Source organism: Phoxinus phoxinus (genome assembly GCF_949152265.1).
Source record: "Phoxinus phoxinus genome assembly, chromosome: 6".
Classification (NCBI taxonomy): Eukaryota; Metazoa; Chordata; class Actinopteri; order Cypriniformes; family Leuciscidae; genus Phoxinus; species Phoxinus phoxinus.
This window is the reverse complement of record NC_136881.1, coordinates 21,999,433-22,006,461: the sequence shown is the minus strand read 5'-3', so window position 1 is coordinate 22,006,461 and position 7,029 is coordinate 21,999,433. Positions and strand designations below refer to the sequence as shown.

Here is a 7,029-nt window from a genome sequence, read left to right as displayed (position 1 = left end):
TATTATTTTAATTTAATACTGTGAAGCTGCTTTGATACAATCTGTATTGTGAAAAGCGCTATACAAATATTCTTGACTTGACTTTTGCCATTAATGTTTATAAGCAACTGAAAAAAATACAAATATCAGGGCATGTCAAAACATCTCAAGGACCCCAAGAGCACCTTGGTCCCCAGAGGGTTAAGTGAATGAAAAGTGGTTGTGTTGCTACATTCAAATTTGACAAATATTGCATCTAATCCACTTCTGTGGTATCTGTGATAAAGTACGCAAACACTGTGTAAAGCTGCACACTGTGCAATTTATGTCATGTCACTCTGTAAGATGTCAGTTGTCATTAATATCAGACTGTACGACAGTCAAGATGCATTAAAAACGGATGCGTGTAAGTTTTACATCATCAATCAATGACGTGTTCGGTGATGTGAGCCGCTTTACACACAGGATTTAAACAGTGGCTACAAAGAAATCACTAACGTTAATTTTGGTCAAATTGTCGGTCTTCGTTTGAGAAGTCATACTGCAGGACTGGGAGTCAAATCTTCTGACACTGCCAGGATTTCGTCTTTGTATTGCAAATTGTATTGCAACGGTCATTAATCGGATTTAAGGGAACATGATGTCAAACTAACGATCAAAGACTTCAGATTTTAGCCTAGGATCAGAGGAATCTTTTAGGATTTGCAAAATTTGTCTCAGACAGCCAAATCATGGCCAAAATCGCACAGTGTGAACCCAGATTAAGTGTCACTACTTGACTTCATGTCTCCATATTCAACTTCTCCCCCGACTGCAAGCGGCAAATCTCACCAATCGTCTATGCAGCTGCAGTTGAATTGGATACACATTGGATACTTTTATTCATGTGATAAATCATGACTTATTTTCTTCTATATTTTCTGTACTGATTTTTCACAGGTGTATTAACTGCATTTTTAATTACGCGTTGCATTCCCAGCAAGCAATAGCCGTCATTTCACCGTCTCGGTTAAATATAGACCCGATATAGACCGGCTACGTGTAACCCACTTCTAAACGAAATAACATAGAATCTGGTTACATGTCATTTTTTCCTAAATAACTTGCGAGATGTATGATATTCCATCATGTAAGCAACGTCAACTGTGATTATAAGGTGTTTGGTTTCATTTCTTTGACATGTTCTGGGTAGGCTGTGCGTAGACACGATCTAGCTCGTAGTCAGACCGGCTATATTGTAGCCCACTTATAGTCAAAACTGAAATAGCAGTTTTTTTGGGCAGGCAGCGCATAAGATATGGTTGATATCCCATCATGTTCGTATTGTTAATAATATGTAGGTGCAAGTGTCATTTCATGACATGGTCGATATGTAGTCAGGATCTAGCTCTGAATAGCTCGGGCTATGTGCAGTCTGCTCTTAGCCCACCCGGCGAGATCGAGGCGATCAGTGGTCTACGTTTAACGTCTTGGCTATAGCCCTGATTTAGGCCAGCGATATAGCCACAATAGTCTTCAAATTGTCTACATGTTTTTCGCCCACGCAGCTTCATGTTTGCTGTCACACACAACGATATAATTTGACTGTCTTTCATTTTAAATTAAATAAAAATGCAATTACATTTCTCAACCGCTAGATGGCAATAGCCCAACAGAGACATGACTACGGGCAACGCACGAGACCCGATGACTGTTGCCAGATATCGCGATAAACATTGACGCCATTTTCAATTTTATTTTGCACGAGAGAGCTCACTGAGCGTTTGTCGGAGACGGTCGAGCAACAGCAAACCTTCCAATTTCTACTTTGACCTTGTAAGTATGTGTGTTCGTTTTGACATGTGTTCATTATTTAAATACAGTATTTGTTATCGTTTAGGAATCATGACATTTTGAAGGTAACATGCTTTTATTCTAACAATCTAACGTTAGCCGCACGTGTAACGTTAGGCTACTGTAACTGTTTTTCTGTGTTCCCTTAAACTTTAATTATGTAAATTAAAGGGGGTAAACATGAAACGTGCGACATGATTAACATTATTTGTTATAAAAGCCATAAATATATTTTAGTTTTTAGATTTTAGTTTTTGATGTGGCAAGGCAATTTTATTGTATAGCACATTTCACCAAAAGTCAATTCAAGTACATTATATAAAACTTAACAACGACATAGGGCAATTTAAAAAGAGGCCTATAACTGTTTATTCCTTTCCAATGAATAAAAGGCTGTGGCAAACAGTAAAGGCTTTAACCTTGATTTTAAATAATTAAGAGTTGCAGCAGACCTGCAGTTTTCTATGACTTTGTTCCAAATGGTGCATAAGAACTGAATGCTGCTTCATGTTTAGTTTTGACTCTGTGGACAAAAAAACAGACCTGTCCCAGATGACCTGAGGTCTGCTCTGGATGGTCCATAATGCAGCAGAATATCAGAAATTTACTTTGACTCTAAACCATTCAATGCTTTAAAAACCAGCAGCAGTAATTTGAAATCAATTATTTGACAGACAGGAAGCCAGTGTAAAAACCTCATAACTGGAGTGATGTGATCAACTTTCTTGGATTTTAAGACACTGGTTTATTGCAAATTATCCAGCAATCGGTCAATACTGATTTTGACTAACATCAAATGTCTTTGTTTTGTGTGTGTGTTCAACAGAAGAAAGAGACCCATACAGGTTTGGAACAACTTGAAAGTGAGTAAATGGTGACAGGATTTTCACTTTTTGATGAACTGTCCCTTTTATATATTCATTAAAGATACATCGGTCAGTGATAAAAAAGGACTTAAAGGGGCCATGACATGTTTTTTTCTTTTACTATGTTTCCTTTAGGTGCAATTATAGTATTACTTAGGGCTGTAGCGATATACTAATCTCACGATACGATACACGATATTCAGCTCACGATACGATATATATCACAATATTCAGCCAACGATTCGATATAATCCGATACACTTACATAATTTTCTGAAAGATTTAAAGGGGACGTAGGGGTGGGCGATATGGCAAAAATATCATATCACAATTTTTTTCAGGAAAATCACGATTCACGATTTTATCACGATTCTTTTTCATGTTGGTTTTATTATTTTGCAAGTGACTGAGCATTACAGCCAAACTAATGTCCCTATTTTAAAAATAAATCCTTATAGGTAACAAAATAAAAAATAAAAAAGAATGGCAGACATTTAGGCCAAAGTGGCGAAGATAAAAATCATTATTAAAGTCATAATGATCATAAAGGCATTATTTTCTTTGTTATTAAGAAGAAGCTATATTAACAGTAGCATTGAAGAAAATAATTAAATGAAAATAATATGAAAATTAAAAACAACAGACTTCACTGTATAAATTATACATTGATTCTTACTAAAGTTCTCAGTCAAGAGCAGTGAGTGATTTACCAGGGAGCTTATTTCTGTTTTTAGGCTGAATAATGGTAATGCAAAGTAAATATACATGTATGAACTGGTTGAATAATTTATTTTAATGTGACATCAGGCTATATTGATATAAATGATAGTCTTAATATATTGCTTAGGAAAATACATGCATCTTAACTCTATATTGCCCAACACTAGTGTGCATCCAAGCAAAAGAGAATGACTTAGTCACAATTACTGTAATTAAAGTTAAACATTATGGTGTCAACAATGCTTTTCTTATGCAAATTCTTTTTTTCTTATTTGGCAGATGCTGTGATGATACACTTTCCAACTGCAACCGAATTTGAATTAAAAAATGCAATTGGGGGGCATTTTAAGCAAGCACCAGGGAGAGCGGGACCAACAGGTTTTTTATTTTACTTCTTATTTGGTCATTATTTATATTTTTGTTATCTTAAGTTGTTGATGTTCCATATTTTTTATAATCTGTATATTGTATTTTTTTGGTAATTGTTATGTTTTTAACTTTTTTAAGTTGTTAATGTTCTTTGTCGAAATAAAACCTTTTATATTTAATTTGTTTGGATGGATTATCATTTATGAGAACATGTTATTTGAGTGAAAAGAATCCTTTAGCCATCACATGTATGTAGTCGTTTAATAGCCGTCTAATAGATGACTAATCTATTATTGGGCTATGGTTAGACGTCTATTAGATTTTCACTGACTGCCCAAATTTAGCCTTGTTTTAGCCTAGACCCATATGCACCGTTTATTAGACGTATACATGTAGTTGTTTAATAGCCGTCTAATTGATGACTAGTCTATTCTAGGGCTATGCTTAGACGTCTTATTATTGGGCTATGGCTAGACGTCTATTAGATTTTCACTGACAGCCCAAATTTAGCCTTGTTTTAGCCTAGACGTCTGGGCTGTGTTTTGACAGCTATTAGACGTCTTTTAGACGCAAAATTGCTTGCTGGGTTGTGTCGTGTTTTAGGCCTCTCTTACACGTACATGGTTATTTAAAAAAACAGAGACATTTCCCTTTGTTTGTGCCCTTCGTTTACACACAAATGGAGAAATCGCCTCAGAAAACGATTCTTTCTAAAAAACTCCGGCCAGAGTGGCGATTTTGGAAAACTTTGTTTGCATGTAAACTGAGTTTTAGGCAGCCAACGTCACAGTATGTGACTATTTTTGGGATTCTGATTTGCTAACGTGGGCTTGAGCTTCTCGTTACACTGCCACCTGCAGGTTTGGGATGCTCTTGACGACATATACACGGGTTTGTGTAAACGAACACTTTTCTGAAAACTGACAGGTGTGCACAATGTTATTTTTGAAAATGGAGAGGGGTGAAATGTCTGTTTGTGAAAATAGCCGGCCATGTGTAAACTTAGCCTTAGGGTCATATTTTTCTAATGATTTTTTCTTACATGGTATATACAGAACAGAACAGCTTTTATTAGGCTACTGATATGATTGCAGTCTTCATCTCATTTGAGCGTATATAATTTGAAAGATTTAAAAAAAAAAAATCCCTCTCTATGTGCACATTGTTTCTCCCCTGTGTGTGAGACAAGTTGCTGATGTAGAAAATTAACTCAACTAACACTCACAGTGTTGCGTCCAGCCTCTCCCAATTTGCACCTTTGCCTCTCGTGTCAACGCCAATGCATTCCCTTTGGCAACTGTACCATGTCAACTGCCAACTCCCCATGAACCAACTGGGGCAAAGCGGTCTAGAGGATGTCACAAACAACAGCACACACAGACGTGATCTTTAGATCTTAAAATTCCAAGAATCAAGTCCTGTGAAGATCTCTAAGGTCTTCATAAATACCTGGATAATGTCAAGTAGCCTAGTCGTTTAAAAGTTCTAATCACTGATGCTTGTTTAAACATCTTAACGGGATTAGAAAGGAGTTGAAGTGTTTTGTAGTCGTAGTTAATTGAAGCGGATGGTTTTTTTTAATAAAGCGTGCAGTGATCACAGCTGACAAACAAGCCTTCTGGCTCTTTAGGGACATGGCACTTAATGGTATCAGATATTTACTTTGCTGGAACTCATTGCATTAGCCCCCCGAATGTTAACGTTACTCTGTCAACAGCCTATTGTCTAAATTACCGCGCTAAACAGCTAAACAGAGCGAACATGAGAGCACCCGACTGCAGACGTCAATAATGCAGCATAATGGAATAATCTCCCGATCAAACTCTGCTTCCCGAAAGTTATAAACTACCTCAGGAACCCAGTTAAGGTACAAAAATCTATTCAACAAAAATAGTGATAAAGTTAAGTGTTTTTCGCTCAGGCGAGCCCTCTCTGTTGCTGTGTGGAGCAGCCTGTGTCCGTCACTCACTCACTCATCCGGGCATGAACTGCGGTCTCATGAGGAAACGCAGCTTTTTGATATAAAGTTTTTCTTGTTCCCGAATACAAATATTTTTTAAAGTATTTGTTTGAAATAAGTATTTGTAAAAAACACGTTATTTGTGCCTTTCCGAATACCATATTCGGGTTCGGCTTCACCCCTAATATATATATATATATATATATATATATATATATATATATAGCCTGTGCCATGGTATAAGGCTTTGTACCACTTTAGCATTTTACTGGCCATGGTGTAAACAGCTCTAGTAAAAAAATAAGAGACCACTTCTCTGGGTTTAGAAAATCTTTTGCGTTGGGGAACATTGTCGGACCAGAGGGAAGCAATTTTTCTTCCAGGATGACGTTGTACATTACTTGAGTCATGCATCCTTCACAAAGAGGGATGTGCCCGATTCCAGTCTTACTGAAGAACGCAGATCATCAACGATCCTCCACCACATTTCACAGTGGCTATATATATATGCCATGGCCAGCGCAAGGCTAAAGTCCTAACAGCCTCACACGGGGGCAAAGGCTTATATACAGTATCTTCTGTTTACATATTCTATCATAGCTACCTCACCAGTGTTGGGGAAGTTACTTTTAAAAAGTAGTGTTTGCTTGTCACTCGTTACTTCTTAAAAAAGTAATCCGTTACTTAACTTAGTTACCCCCTTTGGAAAGTAACTTTTTACTACGCAGGAAGTGGCAGCTGTGGAAAAATGGGCCTGTGTCTTATGTGTTTCCACTGCATGGTACGGCTCTGTATGGTTCGGCTCAGTGCGGCGAGGTTTGGCTCACTTCGCTTTTCCACTGCGTGGTACGACTCGGCTCGGCTCAGCATGGCTCGGTTCACTTTAGCTTTGTTTGCTTTTCCACTGCAGTTTGTACCGCTTCAAAGTGGGTGGGATTATAGACTGATTGTTATAGTTGCACCGCCTCTACTGCCATGACATCATCGTAAACGTTCCACATTTCAAACGCACAACACAGGCCGAGAGGTTTTAAAGAATGGCTGCCTACGTTGAGAACAGGTGGGGACTCCCACAGTTAAATGGTGTTATTGATAGATAAAACATACCCATAATAGCACCACAGGACTATCACTGTGACTATTTTAACCATAAACGTCATCCTTCAAGGTGTTGTGGATGGAAAGGGACTTTTCTGGAATGTTTTCACAGGACTGCCTTGAAGCCTGCATCATGCTCGGGTTTTGAGACTGTCCACACTTTGGGAGTTGGCAAGCCGTGGAAACCACATACCAGCTAACACC

General features: G+C 37.8%; 1 long non-coding RNA gene across 1 annotated transcript; it reads left to right on the top strand.

Moving 5' to 3' along the window:
- The first annotated feature begins 1,320 nt into the window (after positions 1-1,320).
- On the top strand, positions 1,321-3,768 carry LOC307001136. Its single transcript, XR_013798172.1, has 3 exons — positions 1,321-1,794; positions 2,639-2,675; positions 3,678-3,768. It is a non-coding gene; the product is annotated as an uncharacterized lncRNA (long non-coding RNA).
- Positions 3,769-7,029: the final 3,261 nt, after the last annotated feature.